At 38.3% G+C, this 21477-nt stretch overlaps 1 protein-coding gene across 14 annotated transcripts in view; it reads left to right on the top strand.

Moving 5' to 3' along the window:
* Positions 1-21477, top strand: part of PIEZO2 (piezo type mechanosensitive ion channel component 2) — a 325825-nt gene that overhangs the window by 15381 nt on the left and 288967 nt on the right. The window lies entirely within an intron of this gene.

Below are 21477 nucleotides of genomic sequence, written 5' to 3'. Positions count from 1 at the left end.
GTAATTTACTGAATCATGCTTGCCTGGGGATACCCATCCTTTTTGCAAATCAGACCTGACAAGTTTCCTGTTTGCATCCCACGTCTGTGCGTAAGGAGTGAGTCAAATCTTGTATAGGTAGGGAGAAGGAGCGTGCTGCAGAACAGCATTTTACAAACTGTTATTTCTCCTAAAGGTAGTAAGGTAAATCAAGGTAAACACATGCTATTTTCACATATAACACTTTTTTTTTTTTTTCTTGAGGTGGTGCATTTAAAATGTGCTCAGGCAATTTATTCTGTTAGTAACATTTTTTTACTAGAATTGATACAGTTTTATTCTTTGACATGTTGATGTTGGTAGCCAGGATTGGTGCACATTGGTTGCTTAATTGATTTTAAAGCATCACCTTTCAGGTCGGCAGATTCTTTAATGCGTGGTACAAATGCCTTTTTTTATTCTTTCTTTCTTTCTTTTTTTTTTTTAAAAGAAAGTAATGATTCCCTAGGCAATTGTCCAAGAACAAGTGCTGCCAGAAGGTTGCTCAGAAAGGCTTGTGTCTTCATTCCATGAATTAGATAACATATAACACGCCATCTCATCTTAACAAAGGTGAGTCAGTCATCAGAGGCAGATGTAAAACAAAATTGGAAAGAAACTGCTGTTGTTACTGTGTTAAGTAACTTGAGATGACTAACCATCAGCTTGTCACTTCCTTTATTCCCGAGGTATGTTTGTATCTAATTAGATTGTTCCTTATACCTAAAATAAAAAATATCTGAGATTCAGCCTCAAAGTCAGCAGTCTGTGGTTAGTGTAAAACCACAAACGATGTCAATAAATTAATGATGTCATGGGTATGCACATATAGTGGAGAAAGAGACCTTAGGAATGCAGTTTTGGGTGCAAGAGAAATAAAGTGTCTTTCATGAAATGGTTAATCAAAACCACAGAAGATGCTAACTGTTGTTTGCAGAGCTGTTGTTAGCACATTAGAGTGAAGTTGTTTATGTTGGGTTTTTATCAAAATCCTGGTAGAAAACATTGCCCTTCAAGGACCACTGCCACAGGCTGCAACATCATTGTCCTTCCTGATGAACACGGAAAAAAGATGCCTTAGGCTGGCAGAGTAGCCTTTGCTGCTAGCCTTTTTTATTTCTTCTTTTTTATTTTTTTAGCTGTTCCTGTCTGGTTGTATCCAGAATAACAGATTCAGGGCCCTCAGGGATGTTAAGTGTTCTCAACAAAAACACAAGCACATTTCCTCCATCATTTAATATCCTCCTTTGCACTTTTCCTTTATGTGTTTTTGTTGGTAACTGTGCAAAGATTGCATCTTTCATTGCAGTTTGCGCCTGCTCCCTGTCTGTCAGTTTTGTATTATACTTAATTAAGCTCATTATATATTTAGGTCGCTTCTAAAAGATCAATTACTAATAAGGTAGAAATAACATAATAAAAAGTGTTATGATGGCCTTGACCTTGTAGTATTTGAATCTTTGTATCTTGCATTGATTTCTTGTGAGTTTTGAGTGGTCAGCATCCCGCAGTAACCATCTGTCTTCTTTTTTTGGAAATAACGTTAGTCAAATATAGAATGGGTAGTGCTACCTGAACTGTCTTATAATTTAAAAATAATTATAGCAAAGATGCGATAGGACTGGTTTCTTTCAGTCAGTATTACCGAAAGTGGTAATTTCAAACAATTACATCCTCATAATTTAAGTTATGCTCCTGTAAGGGAAATCACAATCCTTAGTAATCATTTAACAAGCAGGGGAAAAAGTCAGGCTTAGCCCCAAATGTGTTTCTAAGGTAGCTGATGGAGTTCTAGTAACTTGAAAGTAGTTACTTTTAATGCATCCTGATGAGTCTGAAATTGAGGTTAGGACCAAAAGAAAAATCATCTGAGAAAAATAAATTGTATTAATTAGGTCTGAGTATGAAACATGATATAAAGTTGACAGTTTAATTAAGGTATGCTATTCATTAGATACCTGTGAGACACACGACTAAGACTGAGTACTATGATATGAATCACAGTTTTTGCTGGCATCCTGGGAAGTAGAAATGGAAGGATTTAAATTCAAAGGGTCTCTGTGCATGGGTGTGTTAGCGAATCCAAAGTCCCTGTGAAAGAGCTAGCTGGCTACAATGAGATGAAAGAAGCTAATAAAAATTATGAAGAGAATAAATATGTTCATAGTGATGTGAGAGAGATATTTGCTGTGGTTAAATCTGGAAAGGTGTGAAAGCAGTTTGCATGGTTCTGACTATGACCAACAGTGTTGAAAACATCCACTGGGTTGGGGGTCAAAGACAGTGTAGCACATGCAGAAAAGAACCATGCACTTGGTCAGATGCCTGCTTCATCTTTCACCGATGCTCAGTGACAGCAGGCTGCCAGCTCTTCTAGTGTCTGCTAAAAACGTACATGAGAATTAACGTGGAGAGGAGAGTGCATTTCTTTCCAAAGATCTCTCTCTTATCCACTTGTGAATGATTTTATCTGTTGAAATATTTCAAAAGGGTTTTTGGTTTGTTTGTTTTTCTTATAGCGGTTGTGGAAACGTCACCAGATAGATAAACTGCCTAGGTTATTGGCTGGGATGATGATTGCACTGTTTCTTTTGGAAAGAACAAAACTTTGCAGAGGGAAGTGCAGTTACATATTTTGTGTGGTAATAATGGAATATCTTGCTGATTATGTTGTCTTCATGACATTATTGATTTCCTTAATGTGCAGTGAAGTAAATTGGCTTTCAAAACTGTGAAGTGTAGATGTACATATTATTCGCATAGTTTTACTACATGAAACAATCTTATTTCCTTTTGTGGTAAATGCTATCAATCTGTAGTGGAGGTGTAAAGAAATGTTTGCTTCAGTACTAGAATTGGTAGGTGGAAGAGTTTTACCCTGCGTTATCCTCCCATGTGGCAGTAGGGAGAAAGGGTGTGGAAATCCTGTCTCTGAAACAAGAGCGGGAGAGCAGAATATTAAAAATTCAGGTCTAATGGTGGGAATGGATTTCTTTTCTTTTTTACATAACCAGAGGGTATATGAACACACACAAGAGGCATTTGGAAGTATATTTAAAGTACCTGGGTGAAGTTAAACTCCTTTGGCTAAAGATAAACATATTTCTGTAGTCCACAGTAAAATACTGGATTATTTTGTTCAGTTGCACGGGGATATGGATATTTTCTATCCTTCTAGTGTTATTGTTCACTGTCTGATCATTCTGTTTAGGCTACAAAATTTATTTAACTATTTTGGTGACAATGAGGAAACATAATTGCTCAACTTTGCCTGAAGAGATTGACTGAGCAGTACAAGTGCCTACTGCTAGGCAGCCAGTTTTCTGTGGTGGATCTTAGTGTACATGTTGATACACAGTGAAGTGTCCAGTACTTAGATAAGTACCACGCATGATTTTCCTTGCTATTAATGTCATTAATGTATACTGAAAAGTATGTATTGGAGGTTGGAACATTTTTTTCTGTGTGAGGCTCTTATGAAGAACCGAGGTGGATCAAAGTATCAAGATGAACCAAGATGGATGACTGTTGTTTTGGACAAATTTCAGAAGAATAAATATTCATCTGAAGCTGTAACTTTGTTGGTGTTTTGCCATTCTCCTTTAGAATGGCTCGTGTGGGAGCTGGTCTGCTTCTGAGCTTGCTATTTTTCTGAAAGAGTGAGCCATGGATTATAGTGGTTGTATTGATGTGACTCCAGAAAAACAGTCACCTTCACTGGAAGCAAATCTAGTTACATTTGAAGAAATACAAATGGAGTGTAATTTACTGACCTGTTGAATGTTGTCACAAGAGAGATTCATTAATGAAGAAGATAATTATAGAATAATGTGATTGTAATGAGATTGTGTGTTTTGGAGTATTTTAAGCCCATTTTATGAAGGATTTGAAGGCAAGCAGATAAGGGCAGTTAAGCAAAGAACAGGAAAGAAAGCAAACAGAGTATGAAAGGTGAGAGTACAGAGAACGAGAATAAGGAAGATGTTAGTAGAGTGAGAGATGGGGTAGGAGGTGTTTTTAGAGAAGAGTGGAGAAATCACTGGCTGGGTTTTTTTTTTGAGAAATGTGAAAATGAGTAGATGGATTCAAAGAGATGAATGATGTTTGAAGGTAGGCTAGGAAGGTGAAGACGACAGCCAGTAGGCCAGCTGGGAGACCAGTAATAAAACCAGCAAATAACACTGTCAGTATGTTAGTCATGGTGGCCAGCAAGAATGTATGAATCCTAGAAATGACAGGGAAGGAAGTGACAGGACTTCCATAAAAGACTGACTTAGTGGAAGGGATGCAGAAAAAGAGAATCAAAGATCACATCCAAACTAACAGGCAGTGAAAACAGAAATGGAAATCCAGAAGAGAGACAAAGGTTAGACTTACTGTGTTTCAAGCCTCAATTTGAGGAGATAATCAGGCACCCAAGAAGAGACATCAAAAATGACAAATGTGAGGTATGCTGAGAGGAGGGAGTGGGGAAGTGTATGTATCTGGAAATTGTTGAGGATGGAATTTGGTATTTTGGTCTTGTTTTTTGATTTCAGGGGGTGAAGGGTGTAACTGTGGAGATGGTGATCTGGTTTTGTGACTTACATCAGCCTCTAGCACAGTTCATGGTAGTGTGCTTTTCCCAGAGATGACTGAAATTGTGGAAGGATCTGTGGTAAATATTTTTACCTGTTGCAACTTGAACGAGGTAGAGACCCACTGACTTTGGGAATCATCTGATTCTGGCTTGCATTTAAAAAAACAAAAAATGAAAAAAACCCCACAAACAAACAAACAAACACGGTGTCTGTCGTGCTAGTGTATTTTTTGTTTTGTCCTGAAAGTTATTACTGAATACGGTTTCCTTCCATTTTCCTGTTCCTGCTCTTCTCTCCATGATGTGTGCTTGTTTGGGCTCTGTGGTCCATGGAGGTCTCTGGGATGCTCAGTGGTCTGCATTCCTGCTGCTGATCTTCCTGCTCACTCCCCACTGATATGCAAAGTCTCCATGATGAATGATACAGAAAAAATTAATGGCTATGACAGTCTAGGACTGGCTTCTCAAAATTTGATCAAAGTAGTGGTGTGAGTTGCTATGGGAGGGCTGACTTTAAAAAGCAAAGTAGAGCAACTGCCTGACCAGACCTCCTTGTGCTTCCCATGTTGGTCCCTGAGACATGGTCCCAGCATTGCATGCGGTGAGGTAGCTGTGGGCCGGTGGGCTGTCACCAGCTAGGATGGTGGTCCCTCAGAAGGTACAGGGTCTTGGTGCCTGTGGCTGAGCACTCGTGGAGATGATGCACATGGCCATCAGCTCAGCAGAGATGGGGGCTTGCTGTTGTGGTGCAGAGAGCCTCTTCTGACTCCCCAGCCCAAGCCCTGGGGTCCTTGGGGCTGCTGGTGCGCGGCTCAGGGAGGCTGCCCTCCTGACAATCCTGGGGGCGTGCTGGATGCCACAGGCATGACAAGCCCTGCCACATCCTCACTGGAGAGAGATATCCTGGCTTCTCCGCCTCCCCGTTTCTCTGTCATCACTCACGCATGGCGGCTGTTGGAGTTATCGCGGTTTGCCGCTTAGGGCAGTGGTGATCTGTCCCGTTCTTCCGTCTTAACTGTATTTCACAGAGAACCCAAGGTTGCTGGGTGCAGTGCGCTCTGAATTAGGCAGTCAGCCAGTGTCAAATACATTCTCATTTTATGAGTCAGCGGCTCTCTGGTTCATTAAAATCGTGGTCGGTCTTATCAACCGCAGTCAGCCAGTAATGGTGTTCGCTTGTCCAGGGAAGAGTCTGCTCTGTTTTGTCTTATGTCCCTGAATTGTTTTTTTTTGTTTGTTTTTTTTTTTTTTTTTTTTTTTTTTTTTGCTTTAAGTATGCTCTTTCTTGTGCTTTGTAACAACTTTAAAAAGGAAAAACATGTCATGACTACATAGAGATAGTTTTTATAAATTAACTACAGTCTTGTATTTTTTAGGGAATTTGATTTCTCTTGGGAACAGTATTTTAGTCATCTCATGTCTCACTGGGTTATGACCTTATTGTACTAGTGCAGCAATTAGGTCTTTAAGTTTCTTCTTCCAGGACATGTAAAAATAATTTAGTAGTGCTGTCATACACCAACTAAAAGGATTCATACAAGACCGTTTGTTCTGTGTTTCATATTATATCACTGCATCAGTTTAAATTTAATAAAATGCTGTACATGCCTGAAACTTTGATTCTTACAGAATTTTTTAAAATTTGAAAATTAATTTACTGACATTTACTGTTATTTTTTTTCTTCAGAGAGAGAAAAGTTGCTTGTTTCTTGGGTCTTCTTTTTCACTTACTGTCTTTTATTCTATGGATTCTTCAGTAATATTTCAAAATAGTAACTTAACTTTGCCTTCTCATTTCTAGCTTTTTTAAAATATGAACATTTTAAGGCAAAACTTGAAGGTGGGTTTATTTCAGTGATCTCAGGGAGGGAGAAAACCTGCAGAATTTTTAAACACTAATTTGCTTTGAGAGTCTTGCATGTTACTGTTTTTGAAAAACGGAACGTGTTTATCTGGACAATTGTGAAGCACTGAAATGAGATAAACCATTGCAGCTATGGCTGCAATGCTCTAGGGACTCCTTAGCCTTGTCTCTACTGGGAAGCTAAGTCTTTGCTAGAAATTGTTGGGTTTTTTTTCCCTTCGTTCTTTGTAGCTGTTCTCTTAGAAGAGCTTTGAATGCTAGCGTAGGCTGATTAGAACAGTTTTCTGTAAACATGTTGCTTTGATTTGATATATGCGAAACCTCAAATTTAATTTACATTTAAGCCAAATACATTTGAGCAGTGAAAAAGTAATCACCTTAATTTTTAGAAAGTACTAAATCATGTATCTTATGCATCCTGATTTGATCAAGAGTGTATGACAGTAGATCTACTTGCTGTTACTCCGTTTTTCTGGTGGAGAAGGCTGCAACCTGTGAAAGGAAGGAAGAATTTTGCCCTTCTGTGATGACATGAAAAGTATATAGTCAGGGACCAGATGTATGTGGAGGAAAAGGTAAATTTATACTGAAATAGAGAGAACATGAAAGTGAGTGCATGGGGGGAGTCACTAAGTGGGGCAGAGGCCATTTATTGATTTGGCAGGAAGAAGGAACAAAGGATTTATGTAAACGGAGTAATGCATCTTCAGATTTGCTTGTTTAGAGTGCCTCATAATAAACTGTCTGTAGGGTCAGGGTGCCTCCTTCCCTGCTGTATCAATTTTTTGGATTCTTGCTTCTGAAAATATCAGGGTTTTAAATGCAAAACAATAATTCTCAGGCCAGATACCAAATCATGCATGCGGATCGGTAGTTGCTTATGTATAATAACTAGTTTTGCTCATAGCAATGTGGTGTTAACACGTTTTAATGAATGTGAACAGAACTGCTTGTGTGTTTGTGTGCACAAGTAAGGAAGGAAAGCTGCTTTTAAAAACCCTTATGGTTATCAGTGGCTCAGTGACGAGGTGCTGAAAGTTGTATTTACATCTGTTCTTTTGGGATGCTGTTAAGCTGTCATATTGCTTTCACCGCAAGGAAGTTGTAGTCCTGTAAGACTTTCAGAAGGTGCTGTTCTTGCTACTTGTTTTGTCGTTAAAATAAAGTTGCAAAATGCTAGTAACAACTAAGTGCCCTTTTTGTTGGCACTCCGAGGATTACAGTATATATTAACAAGAAACAGCTATGAAAAATGCATGAAGTGCCAGGAACTACTGCAAACAAGGATGCTATAAACAAAGCCATGATAACCTGGTACACTTAGAGAGAGACTCTTTCTGTGGAAAACATCAGCCCATCCTATTGCCGAAAAAGGAAAAGAAAAAAAGAAAACTCTCTTTCTCTCCTTCAGCTATCTACACATGTTCCCTAAAGTCTGTCAACTGTTGTTCTTTCAGTCCGCAGGATCATGCAGATCTTCTGGGAGGCTGTGACTGTACCTCCCAGCTCTGTGTTATTGGCAAGCTTCATTATCACTCATATTTTAATTGCCAAGTCAAGTAAAAAAATGGTAAGACCCATCCCAAGACCTGTCCTTGAGGAACTCTTCTAATGACCTTTCTGCAGCTGGAAAGTACTTCCAACATTACTCAGATCACTTCTTCTGTAGCTGCTTCCGTTTTATACTTTTAATCCTTGTTTTAATTCATTTCCTGTGTAATATATTATCAGCCACCCTAGTGAAGCTGAAATAGAAACAAAGACTTATTCTAATTATCTAGACTGGTTAAGAACCATATTATGCGGGTCTGGTTTTGGTAAACCTGCACTTGGGTTTTACACCTTTCTATGTCTGTTTTTCTTCCCTTTGGAGCTGTTTGTAAGATTTTGCATAGATTCCAAAAGAAGCTGACAATGTTCTTTTTTCTCTTTTCCCTATATATATTTGCTCTTCTTTTCTTATGCTACCTCTCCTGATTGATGAGCTGTTCCGAAGCTTTTCCTACTAGATGAACTTTATTCATTATTTTCTCTAGCATCAAGGATAGACATTATTTTACCTCTTGGTTTAAACAAGTTAAATGTCTTAAATTTCCCCTACCCCTCATATACATGATTTTATTGATCTTTATTATTTTGTTGTCTCTTGTGCCCAGTGAAGATTTCTATTGGAGATCTCCACCAAGAGTTTTTTCCAGCTGGTGATACTATTGTTTTTAAATTTATGTAGTCAAGGGGTTGACCTAATTCAGCCCTGTCTTTTCTTTTTGACCAGAGGAGCTTTTCACTAGATTTAAATTATCATGCTGGCAATAAAAATATCGGTAAAATATATTGCTGGAGAGCAGCTGAGTAACAGCAAGGCATCACCAGCAGAGCTGTCAGATGTGTGGCTCTTACATTATGCAGGCTATTTACTCACTGTCATTGCTAACCTGCTGCATTGTGAGGTTGGCATGTTCCCATTTCCTCCAGGGGTAACCAAAACAAAGGTGGCATCAACAGCTGTGCACCTTGATGTGCTAACAGCTTGCCCTACCATTTACAAGTGGTAGAAGGTGCTGACAGATGGTATAAATGAATTACCTTAGAAAACCACCTGAAAAGAAAACCTTTCTAGCCACATTAACAATTAAAGAAACAGAAGAGAAGAATCATCATCTGGACTAATTATTTCTCTTTTGTGCAGAGTGGGCAGGGTTTCCCTCCTGCAGTGAAGGACTGAGGAGTCCTATAAATATGCTTATGTATTTCTCTGTGGAAATGAATTGCTTCAAAGTCTACCACAAGGGTTGCTAGAGAGAACAAGTGAAAATATTTGCTCTCCCCCTCATTCTGCTTGGGCAAGCATGGTGCCTTTTTATAGCATTTGCAGCCCTCAAGAGCCAGAGGTTATAGCTGACCACCAAACTTTGATTCTGCTTGGCTCTAGCTTCAGTCTATTGATTATAATTCAGGAGCAGAAAACAGAATTTGACTGGAAAGCTGAGTAGCCTTCTGATTTCCCCTCTCTGCACATAGGTACTGCAAAACTAAGTCATTGGTGGTAGGAAGGCTCCATCTATTGTACTTCGGTGAGGAGTGTTAGAATGAAGGAAATGCTAATGAATCATGTTAACTGTTCTAAAATATTTTTCCTGAGAATTTCTAGTATTGATGGTATTTTTCTCTGATTTGTTTTCTTTGGTGGAGAATGAATAAACAGAGAGGATTTTTTTTTTCTTGTTTCATATTTTCAGTGTTATTTCTGTCCAGTGTATTTGCTTATGTGGGGCTGGTACCTATGCAGGAGGTAAGTCTTTATGACATTAGTATAATTTTTATAAATTTCTTTCACAGAAGAAAGAAAACAGAATAAAGGAGATTAGAGATGCACTTGAAAGAAAATGGTATAAACCCAGAAGTTTGGGGTTTTTTTTTAAGACTTTAATTTCTTAAACCAGAACTGGTCTGTTCTATCATATTTACAGAGCAGAACTATCATTAAATAAGGCCTCCTAAATTCCTCTTTCTTTAATTGAAACCTCCTGAATGCAGACACTCTTAGCTAGTGCGGTGCTAAACCGGAATTTATGTTAATTTGGGCCCTGACCTGCACCATGCCCGTGAAAGCACATTATTGCTAACTTTCATCATTTTGTTTAGAAATGTAATAATATTTGCTAATATTTTTAAGTTCCAAGGGATCAGTTTATGGCCATTGTTCACATTTGTGATGTACAATGTATTTGATATATACTTTGACAAAAGCCTGCAGAAATTTTTTGTAAAATTTTGTGGCATAGTTCTGACAAGCAGTTGAGAATCCATGTTGTGGAGCTCCATGGAAATTTGCATCGAGACTAATGATTTTTTTTTTTTAAATAAAAAAATCAAAATTTTCTATGTGTGTTTTAAGACCATATAAACTCAATATTTCTGCACAGCACTTAAACATATTTTTGAATCTTAGAGAAAATTTCCCATTATTTTCAGCTGTAGACTTGGAGACACAGAATGAACATACAATGAATATATTACCTAAATATTTAGAGGGCAGGGAGGACGCTGCAGTGCCAAGCTGAATTGCTATCTGTTAGTATTCAGTACATGATTTGCAGGTGCAGGTCATCTAGTGGCTTTTCCAAACATGTGCCCACCTGTTTACGTAGTTCTCTGTGGGCCTGTGACTGTAATCTTTATACTGCATGATGCAATGAAATCAGTTTAAAAAGAAAGAGAAAAAAAAAGTAAAAAGAAAAGCAATGAATTTTTCACTTTTCTTTAAAGCATAAAAGTGGAGCATGTCTTTCAAGGTAAAGCTTTTCAAGATTAATTGGATAATGCTGATTTTCAGCCTTCTTTCATTTGCAAAATACATTTTTCATGGTTTCTGATGTATATAATCTTATTAACAATTACAGTGGAATATTATGTCCAATTTATTTCATTTTAGGAGTAGGGTGAGGCTATTGATAATGTTCTGTGAGCTATGAGTTTTGTTACTGTCCTAGCTTTTCAGAAATCTTTTGCTGATTTTACAAAATCTTTATTGATCCCGAGTTAGTACTTTGTTCTTGTTATGGTGGCTTCCATTCCTTAACAGGATTTATACACCACAGGCTTATTGCCTAAATTTTCTCGATTTGATAGTCTTTTCTTATTTTACCTAGCTTCTAACTATCCTCCCAAAAGAGCCCCAAATCCAAAATAGAATTAAAGTTTGGCCCTTAAACATACCTGCAAATGTCCTCTGGCAAACTTGTACTGAAGGAAGATGTTAAGGAGAGAAATCCGGTTATCAGAAAGGAATATAAATTTTTTGAAAATCCACACAGAACATTTCTTATCCTCTTCCACCCACCGTATGTGTGATAGTGTGCTAATGTGCAACAGGGTACGAAACCAATACATAAGCTTGTCACAATTTGAATTTACTTGCTTTTTCATGATCTCTGGAGGTCAGCAAATGCAATTTGCAAAGACTAAGGGAAGCATGCAATATTTCTATTAGAAATAGGACAACCTATAAAGATTAACAAGTAAGGTGAACTTCTAGCTTTGTATCATTTTATAAACTGAAAAATAAGAATCCCAGGGCAAAAATTAATTTCCAAAGCACAGGAGGCCTAAGGTTATACTTAAGATTAGTCAACACTGACTTGCCTAATGCCAAAGCCCAGGTCAAAGAATGTTCTTATGGATAAGAGATTAAATACAAAAAGCTTGCATGTATTAGGAGTTGAATAAATGGATTAAATATCAACAGATGTTAGTTTAATTACAAGCAGGCTCCACTTGTTGTGACTGAAATTATCTGTTTGGTGCACTACAGAACAAGACAATGGCCTGGGCTTCAGCAGTCTTATAGTATATCAAGAACACATTCCTAATAGGCAGCGATAACTCGATAGCAAAGGCTCCTCCTCTCCTCATGGACCCTCTTTCTTTCATCTTGCAGTTCACAGGCTCCTTCTCCCCAAAATGGCTCACTGTCCCTTCTTCTGGCAGCGAGAGAGTGTTGAAGCGAGGGGAAAGCCCGTGGCCAGTGCTTGCAGTAATTCCTGGGTCTCTTGCATTAGTACAGTGCAGACAGAAGAGGCTTTATGGTCTGTCCATTGGCTCTAAGTGAACTTTGCAAAGCAAAATTGTCCTCTTCCCTCTCCCTCCTCCTTTTTATATCATCATTGAATCCTCAAATTAATTCTCATGTAAAACTTCCATTTGACATTAAAAGAATTATTTTTTTAGTGCAAGTCAATTAGAGGATCAGGTTTAATTTCTTCTAAAGGAGGCTCTTCCACTTTTTCATATTGCAGTTAGTTTTGAATGAGTCATTATTCTATGTCTTTGAGCAGATTATTGCTATACTGAGGTAAGTAAGGCTATGAAATGTTTACTAAAAGTGCAGTGATTTTGTCTAACTGAATTACTTCCAGGTGAAGCTATCCAAAAGAACGTGAAAAATAGTTTCAAATAAAACACGATGATAATTCTAGGAGGTAGGTAGAATATCACCTAACTTGGGAATACTGGAAGAAAGCAGTTACAATATTTAGCATGCAAGTCATCTGTAATATTAAACTGGAAACATAATACATGGTTTTGTGAACAGCTGAAAATAAGGCGCTTTCATCTGTAGTCCTGAATATCAAACAGAATAGATCCTTATTAGAGCATTCCTTTGTGTTAAAGCATTTATGAAGCTGAGGTACAGTATCTCTGGCATTGTTGAACAGAAGTTGTCTATATCATGTCTACAAAAGTATTCAGATTAGAAACAAGGTTTTTATGAGTCAAAATTACATATTGATGACATTTGTAATTCATCGCCAACGTTCTTTCCTCAGGTTACTTTTTATTTATTACATCATCTACTGCTAAGTCTCCTGTGCTATATCAGTGTAGTATATCAGTACTTTACTGAGGTAATGATCAAACTTCACTAAACTGTAGATGGCATACGTATTTAGAGCTTCTCTTCATTTGAGACACGACCATAATATTCTAGAGATATCACAAATCCTTCCACTTTATACAGATCTGTAAAATTAATCAGAACATACTTATATTCACAAGAGTCACCAAAAAGAAACCTTGTAATTGAAATAACATTAATTTTAAAAACCAGCTGTCCTGGAGGTGGCTGACAGTGAATATCTGTTACAGTATTTTACGTGAAAACTATCAAATATCTTTTTCAAAAAATCCACTGAAGCAAAACACCACAATGAATTTTGGTAATGACTAATATTAAAAAGGTAGATTTTGGACAGAGAAGGACTTACACATTGGCATTTGCAAACCTTTTGAAGTGTCAGCATGGGAAATCATACAAGATTTGAACTGTAGTTCTGATTCTTTTAATATCCTTTTAAAAATCTGTTTTACATCATATTCATTTTTACATTTGGCTATATTAGTGCAGCTGAAGATTTTAAGTCATAATGGTGAGCCTTTTATTTTTAACTCAAGTTACAGATTAAGAAAAATACGATTAATGCCTGTGTCTAGATTTTTGTCTTTCATCCATCTGACGTTACCCAGAGTATAATTTATTAGTAATAATGGCTTGTCTCCATTTCTAGCTTTCTGTTACAATATGTTTTCAGATCTGGTTTCCCAGAGTTTATTTAAATATTCATTAAAAAATGCTAATGCAAAATAATATTTGAACTCTCTTAATGGTGAGCATCTAACTCTGAGCATGGTATTTGAAATAAAGGAAGACACAAATGAACTGTGCAGATATTGAAGATGCAGGCTATTTGGAGCATGTGCATCCACTTAAGTATTGATACTGGTTGAGGAGCTTAGATTTTGGGGTCAGAGAGCTGTAGTATTTTACCACAACCTGACCTTAGCTAATGCATCTCATGTATCCTGTTAGGGAATTCAGATTTTTTCCTTCTCCTGTGTCTCAGTAAGGGTCATGTGGATATGCTCCACTTCTCCTGCCTCACTGGGTAGAATTAGCAGTTTTTGTTGGCCAGTGCAAAAGAAGAGTGGTGAGAGCAGCATGAGCAGCGGTAGCATCTGGGGGAGGCAAAGACAAGGTGGTGGGGGTGAGCAAGGGGAAACAAGAGGCAGGAGGAGGAACTCAAGCTAGTCAGATTGCAATTTGGACTTTGGATCCTGTCTGCAGGCTGTAGGTTCCCAGTATCTGAGAAAATATCTTTTTCCACATAAAAATGCAAGCAAAACTGAGTTTCAGGGAAGCTTGTAAACCTCCTGTTCTATGAATGTAAAGATAGCTTATGTAGATCTTTTTTTTTGAGGGCATTTGCCATTGTCTTTGCTAGCTTTCTGAAATTTTAAAGCAATCCTAGCTATCAGTTTGTTTGGTCTCAGGCCATAGATGTCTGTTCTCTAAGTCCAAAGTAGTGCAGAGAGGAAAAAAACATCTTCGCTACTGGAGACAATGTTCTTCATACTACTGCTGAGCATGAAGAATGTAGGAAGGCCTTTTTACTGTTTAACTTTTAAACTGCCTCTATCCGTAGGCAATTGTATTTTTCAGAAGATTTGGGAACTCGCTGAGCTCCATAAAGGCTACAGACTCTTCTCCAGTTTGTATTAATTTTGATTTAGGAGACTTGTGTTCAGAAGAGTTTATGGGAATAATGCCATAATGATGACTTTTCTTAAAGGTGCTCTTCCTCGGTTTATCATTTACTCTTCATCCATACTGATGCCCACTTCCATACTGGGGAAATAGATGGAAGGGGCAGGGGTAGCAGTTGTAGCTCTTCCAAGTAAGACATGGAGAGATGGATCAAGTGTAGCTTCCGCACAGATAATGGCTTTAATTCTTGTCACAGTTATAGCCACCTGGCCTTCACATGGCCTCCCAACTTTTGTTTCCTTCCCGCAGTGCCTGGGGGTGATGGATACCAGTAAAGCTGGACTAGAAAAGGCTTGTGTCTGGGGAGGGGGGAGTAAGCAGAAGGAGGGAGAGGGGCATTATTTGAAGAGCGGGATTGATTTAGGTTTTATGTTGAAAGTGCCAAGGGAGAAGACAGTGTTTGAAGTCTTGTATAGTTCAGAAATCTATCTTTGCTCTTTGTTTGTAAAATACTGCTATAAGGTCATCAAGATTAACAGAGGTTATTCTTAACTCACATGATAAGTATTTTATGTTTCAGGTTTTGAATTAAATACATCCGAGTCCTAAACTGTTTTGGCTCACGTATTACTTGTTATGTTTCGGTCTGTTTCTAGACCTCCTGTATGCGGGCACAAATGACATAAACTCAAAAAGTACAACATAAATATTTGCAGATGAATATGGCATAAGGACGAATGTTTCCAGTGAGCATTTTCTGAATCTATGCTCAATTTACATTTGTCAGAGAAGAACACAAAGATGTTTGTCTTTTCTATTTCTCATCTCACCCACACACACTGTGATAAAGACATTATTTCTTTTCTATTTTTTTCCTGAGCTCTGGTTGAAGAGCAAGAAAATGTCTGTCTAGCACTTAATTTAGCAAGGTCTCACTGTTACCAGTGGGTTTGGTGAGAGCGTGCTTTGATGGTTCATGAAGAGGTCCAGTGTAGATCCAAAAGGATGCAGGTACTTGTACCAAAACTAGCTAGAGATTTTCTGGATGGCCTGTTCTTACTAGCAAGCAGAACAATAAAGAGCTTTGACTTTTTTCTGATATTCTTTGTTTAAATGTTGGCTAGACCTTTTGTTGCCTTCCAGCAGCTAAAAACTTGGGACTGGGTACTTTCTGGGGAAATCAGTGAGGTCTGGAGTAGACAAATGTGCTGGAATGTGGAAGTAGTTGGGCAAATATGAAGAACAACTTGGTAGGCTCATTTGGCCTGACAGTGAGGGCATATCTTGGTATCAGCTGGGATGATTTTCCTTCTAGCAGCGGGTGTAGTGCTGTGGTTTGGATTTCAGATAAGAATAATGTTGATAACACACTCATATTTTAGTTGTTGCTAAGCATCAAGGACTTTTCAGCTCCTCATACTGCCCTGCCAACTAGAAGGTGGGGGGACACCCAAGAAGCTGGAAGGGGACACAGCCAGGACAGCCGACCCCAACTGGCCAGAGGGATATTCCATACCATATGATGTCATGCTCCGTATATAGCTGAGGTGGTTGGCTGGGAGTTGGGGCAGCTCAGCATCTAGCTGAGCATTGGCTTTGGATGGTGAGCAATTGTGCTGTTCATCACTTGTTTTGGATATTCTATTATCATCATCATCATCATCTTCCTTTTCTGTCCTATTAAACTGTCTTTATCTCAACCCACGAGTTTTACTTTTTTCTTTTCGATTCTCTCCCCCATCCCACTGCGGGCGGGGAAGAGGGAGTGAGCAAACAGCTGTGTGGTTGTTTTAGCTGCCTGCCGGGTTAAACCACAATAGGGCATGATGAGCAGGGGGAGTAGAATTAAGACCTAGTGATGGGAAAGAGGATGGCAATTTTTTTTTGTTAGGCACCTTGGTGTTAAGGAACAATTATTTCTTGTGGGGTGAAAATCTGACACAGATAGCGAAGAAGAGGAGGTGGGGAGGTGATGAAGACCCCTGGGTGACCAGAAGGCGTTGGAGGTGGGGAGTGGAGAAGGAGCACTAGGTGATGTGGTAGGAAGCAGGGTGGGGTGGGTAAGGATCCTAGGGTGAGAAAGCTTTGGTTTGGGAGGATCATGGCCTTAGCCAGCCTGCAGCAAGAGGAAGACTTGGCTCATGCAGAAAAGGGGTAAGTAAGGGCTTAATTCTGGTGGCTTTCAATTTCTGAGTGCTTGACTTTACAGCCTTAGTGTTCATCTGTAGGCTAACTCAGAACATACAAAGTAGCTTTGTGTTGGTTTTCTGTCTTCTGAATTGGTTAGTTCAGTGGGAGTTGGAAAATGTCTGAACTTGACAAATCAACCATCAGAAACTGAAGCATCCACATTCCCAGCAGTCTCTAGACATGGAGATGAGGCCACAGAGATGTCCTAGATCCCACACTAGCTCACTGACTATCAGAAATGTCTCTTACTAGCTTGTGCTATATACCTCCGTAGCACAGTATCTCACTGGCTAATATGAGTAGCGTCTCTTGGGTAGCACTGATGGCATTGGGGAATCTTGTTTCACTGTAAACAATCAACTTTTAAAGAGTTCAACTAATGGGTTGTGGGGATGGATCATGGTTTTCTCTATGAGGTGAGAATACTTGCTTTTTTGCAAGTATTTCTTCATGACATTTTATTTTGATCTGTGTTCTACCAATTTTCTGTTTGTCTTAGCAAAATTAACATGATGAATTGAGATTGTGTTAAGCATGAATTTTCTGTTTGGGCTTTTTTTTAGTGTTTGCCATCTTCTCTAATTTTCAGAACACAGATCTTGTCTTGGGGAATATGAAGAATTAGATTTGTCAGATTAGGTTGTAGCAAATATCTTTCAATTACCTAGCTTATGTCTTTGCAAGCTTTAATAGGAACAATTGTCTGTTTCACTGCAACTCTCACTCAAAAATAGTCCTTAATACTTTGTCTCAGCTGTACTGATCACTGTGTGAAATAAATTAACTTGCGTGTCTGCTTATTTCAGAGACAAAGGCAAGTAAATTACAGTCAGTGTTAAGATTCTCTTCACTTCTCCCAGTCAAAATACATTTTATTCTCATAATGTGATATCACCTGTGTGATAATGTCTTCTTTGAGATGGGATAGTCCTGGACAGTTTTCTGTCAAGACAACTGTGATATGGAAAGAGATCTGGAGATCTTTATATTCTTTCTCAGGATCTTCTCTTACCTCTCACTTCCAAATATGGCTAAATTTTGATGCTACAGGATTCAATTAAATTAATTTGTGCTGTTTTCTGTATTCTTGCAAATTCTGTTTCACATTAGCTTGCTTGTGAATGATGGTCAAAATTCTTGGTATTTCCTGTCTTGTTTATGATCAGCCTTTTAAGCTGTTTGTGAAGCAAATTGGAAATCTTGTAAATAAGTATGTAATAGGTAGTATTTGATTTCTACAATAGCCTAATCACACATTTTTACCTGCCTAATATTCCACAATATAATTCTGGAATAAAATTTGTAGCAAATCTGTTAGTCTGTTCAAGTCTTTCTTTCAGCTGTGTTGAAATCTGGACAAACAGATGAAAAAAGATTACTCTTTTTTTTTTTTTTAATTCCTAAAGAAAATTCTGCATTTTAGAACACCTTGAAAATCAGTTAATGAAGAAAAAAGATATCTATGAAGCTGTTAAGAATGAATCTTGCCTTTTTTTTAACCAAGTGTGTGAAGACAGTGGATGATTTCATGATTCCACTGTAAATGAGTATGCAGTTTAGAATGAATTTGAAATTTGGGTTGAATAAAAATGACTGTAATTTATATAAATGAAGGAAATCTGTGATAATTTATTGATATCTTGTATTTATTTGTTTTGACTATTAGAATGATGGAGAACTTATGTATTTTATTTGAGGAGTTAAGTTAAATTGTTGTCAACTTCCAAAGACACGAACAAAATTCCCTTGTGTTCTTCTGTTAAAAATACCTTTAAAAATTCTTGCTTTTGTGTAGAGAGTGATTAAATCTGTGTTCTCCCTGTACAACATTTTAAAATTTGTTGCTTGCTTTTTGTTAGCCAGATGACATGTGGTTTGTAACCAGAATTTTCATTTGGCTGAAAGCCAATAAAGCCCATTTCTTGCACAGTTAATGGGAAAAGACCAGGCAGATCTCCTGTGCTCCTGGAAGGTGCCAAGTGGCTTCCCAGTGACAGTGGCACTGTTCCTGCATTCCAGGGTCACTGAGCTCCTCCAGGTTCATTATTTCCTCCTGTCAGTTGTGTTACGTAGCTCAAGCCATGGAGCTGCCCTTGAATTGCTCAGGAGACGTGTAAGCTCATAAAGCTACAGGTTGGCTACTACTAACTTTTTGGGTGGAAAAAGGGGAGTGAAGGAAGTTACAAGCAAAAAATGAGAATGTCTGTGGTTCATGAGGTAGCTGAAATCATGATTGTATGAAGCAGAGTAGGTGGTTTTCCTTGTTTGTTTTGGTTTTGTTTTTGTTTTTCCTGAAATCTCAGCCAAAATTTGAATTCACTAATCATGTCTTCCCTGTGATTTTGATTTACACTGATGTAGACAAAGGACTAAGAGCTGGGATAGCGGAGGGTGCTGTGAAACTGATGAATGAAAAGGGAAAGCTGAAAAGTTGCCTATGAGAGAAGTTGTCAAATTCATAGACAGGGCATTGCCATTAGATTTCGCAGCTGAAACTGGCTGAAGACCTACCACTCAGTGGTTTAAAAAGTAGTAATGAAGGAGAACTTTATGGAGGTATGAGAAAGTAGAAAATGCAGGAAATACAGTAAAAGAATAATGATAATAGTAATACTAAGGCATGCATCTGACAGTACACTTAGAACGGCAGAAATACGACTTGTATTTTCATTAAAAAAGCTATGAAGCTATACTAATCAATAGATTTTAATACTGCTTCTGCCAAAGACAGAACGTGATATTAAATTCTAATAAGCAGCTACAGATTCTTGTTTATTTTAATGTCCACAGATGGATCCAGATATTGATCTAAAGACAAAATTCTTATTAGTATTTCTCTCTAAGCAGCATATTTCTATTCAGTAAACCAAATCCCAGATGTGTACTGATGCATATATTCATTGCATTAATCATACAAATTAGTGATGAGCCCAAATAGAAACTGTACCTGAGAAATGTGTCTCTGTGCACAGTGGCGTTTGGGGACTGGAACTTGTGATTTGCTGTATCTTTCAAATGGCTTAAACTCAAATCCAGGATTTCAGAGAGTTTGATGTCTTTATGCTCACTTTGAAGGATTAGCTCTAATTCTAATGAAATAAATATATTTCTTTTTTTTAAAATATATATTCTCAAGGGGAGTTGAAATTTGTAGCCTATCAGGAAGCAGGATTGTTGTTTGCATGCCAGGCAGTGTGAGGAGGTGATGTTTTACTTCAGGAGAGCATCAGTACAGAGTTCATGAAGATTTTAAGGCAATAATAGCCATTGCTTGTTTCTAAAATAATTTAAAATGTTTTACATTGAGTTGGATTTTTTGTGTGCCTCTTTCTTCTCTTCCCTCTTCCCTCTTCCCTTTTTCCTTTCCTCCCTTCCCTTCCTTTATTTTGAGACCAAACTTGAAGAAATAGGAGCTGACTGCATAGTATGCATGACTTCATGCTATTTGGTATTTTACCGTTGAGATTTCATGCCCTGCAGAGACTAACCTGTCATTATGTGACATCTTACATTCCTCACCATGAATTGGTGTAACTAGCTATATCTTTGCTTTTAATCACAGAATCAGAAAGTCAGAGATAGGGAAGCCCTGTTGGATCACCCTAGCAGATAGAAAGTTTTTATCCTCATCTGAGCTAGTCGGGAAATTTTCTAAAACAGATTTCTTCTTTGTTGGGAGTTACCAATTAGTTGGAACAGATGCTATTTCCACCAAGTGACATTCATTTCTGTGAGCTTCTAATGAAGTTTCAGGGGTCTGAACAAACCTGAAAGCAAACCTGCTTTTCAGGTAGCTTACCAGTCTACCACTAACTTGTGAGTTGAACAGCCATATTTTGCAGCCTACTCTGGGTAAAGTACCTTTGGGTTCTTTACTCAGCTTTAGTTTCTCACTCCTTGTCAGTGTGGACATTGATTTGGGTGCTAAGGGTAAACCTGATGCTCAAGTTGCACTCCCAAGCTTGATTTAGTTTTGAGGCTTTCTATGGCAGTTGATTTTGTTTGACAGAAGCCTTTCTTTTCCCCACCCCTGGAGAATTTTATACAAAGTGGAAAGTAATACATTGCCACAGAAGTTCTATTAATCTGATCAAATGTAATTTCTAGCTTCTTGAACAGTGGTAAGTCCATCAGTAATCTTGTATTGATTTTGGGAGTGGCATTACTGATGAAGAGAAAAAAAATATTAGTATTTCTTCAATTCAGTTAAGGTCAGTTCACTTAGTATATCCAGTATGTAATGCATGTACTGCTTCTTTCTGCTTAGTGTGCTCTGCCCTTCAGATATCTTTTTATAGAATCTTCTGCTTTGCCTTAGTCAAACAATTAATCATCTCTCCTAAGCTTGACAGAGATAGTTAACTTCATGTCCTGGTTTTCAGCTGTGATAGAGTTAATTTTCACGAGAAGCTGGGAGGGAACACAGCCAGGACAGCTGACCCAAACTAGCCAAAGGGCTATTCCATACCATGTGACGTTGTACTCAGAATACAAGGGGGGACCTGGCCAGGGAGGAGGAGTTGCTGCTCATCTGGGGGCTGGGCATCGTGCACTGGGTGGTGAACAAATTGGATTGTGTATCACCCGCTCTGTATGTTCTTTTATAAGTGGTGGTGGTGGTATTTCCCTCTTCCTTTGCTGTCCAGGTAAACTGTCCTTATCCCAATTTTCTTCTGATTCTCCTCTTTATCCCGGTGGGGGCAGTGGCAGGAAGGGTGAGTGACTGGCCACATAGTGCTCAGCTGGGGCTAAACCATGACAGTCCTTTTTGGCACCCAAGGT

The sequence above is a fragment of the Balearica regulorum genome, chromosome 2 (genome assembly GCF_011004875.1).
Source record: "Balearica regulorum gibbericeps isolate bBalReg1 chromosome 2, bBalReg1.pri, whole genome shotgun sequence".
Lineage (NCBI taxonomy): Eukaryota > Metazoa > Chordata > Aves > Gruiformes > Gruidae > Balearica > Balearica regulorum.
Note: the sequence above shows the minus strand (reverse complement) of the source record. Positions and strands in the feature narration are given on the sequence as shown.